The following is a 1,025-nucleotide window of genomic DNA, read 5'->3' as shown; positions in this document are numbered from 1 at the left end:
CTCAGCCTCCAGAGTAGCTGGGACTACAGGTGCCCACCACAATGCCTAGCTATTTTTAGAGATAGGGTCTCACTCTTGCTCGGGCTGGTCTCAAACTGGTGAGCTCAGGCGATCCACCCGCCTCGGCCTCCCAGAGTGCTAGGATTACAGGTGTGGGCCACTGCACCTGGCCCAGAAATCTTTTCTCTTGAGTGAAGCATCTGAAGTTTTTTTAAAAAGTTTTATTAATTCCCATACCATCTGATTCATCCAACTGTGTACAATTCAATGGTTTTTAGTATATCCACAGATAGGTACAACCTCCACCAATTTTAGAATTTCTGTCTCACAAAGAAACACAATACCCTGTAACTTTCACACCCCAGGATTCCTCTAATCTCTGGCTCACAGCCCTAAATTGATCTATTTTGTTTCTATAGCTTTCTCTATTCTGAATTTTCATGTAAATGTGATGAAACCATACAATGTGTAGATTTTTGTTACCAGCTTCTTTCATTTAGCACAATGGTTTCGAGGTACATCCAAGGTGTACCATATATCAGTACTTCATTCCTTTTAGGGTAGAATATTCCATTGATGGATATCCCACATTTTGTTTATACATTCACCTACTTATAGACATTTGTGTTATTTCCACCTTTCGGATATTCTGAATAATCTTGCTATAAACATTTGGGTGCAAGTTTTGTGTGGATATGTATTTTTATTCCTCTTGAATATGTATCTTGGAGTGAATTGCTGAGACTACAGTAACTGTTAAGTTTGACGAACTGCTAGACTTTTCCAAAGCTTCTGTACCATTTTACATCCCCTCCCAGCAGTGAACCAGAGTTCCAATTTCTCCACTTCCTCTGACAATACTTATCCACCTGACTTTAACTATTTTAATTGGTGTGCAGTGGTAGCTCATTATGGTTTTGACTTGGATGTCCTTGATCTGCATCTTTTTAAGGTGCTCATGGTCTATTTGCATATCTCCTTTAGAAAAATATTCAGATTCTTTGCTCATTTTTAATTGACTCGTC

The sequence above is a fragment of the Otolemur garnettii genome, unplaced genomic scaffold (assembly GCF_000181295.1).
Source record: "Otolemur garnettii isolate 467f Iridium unplaced genomic scaffold, OtoGar3 scaffold00024, whole genome shotgun sequence".
NCBI lineage: Eukaryota > Metazoa > Chordata > Mammalia > Primates > Galagidae > Otolemur > Otolemur garnettii.
The sequence above is the reverse complement of the archived record's forward strand: the minus strand, read 5'-3'. Positions refer to the sequence as shown.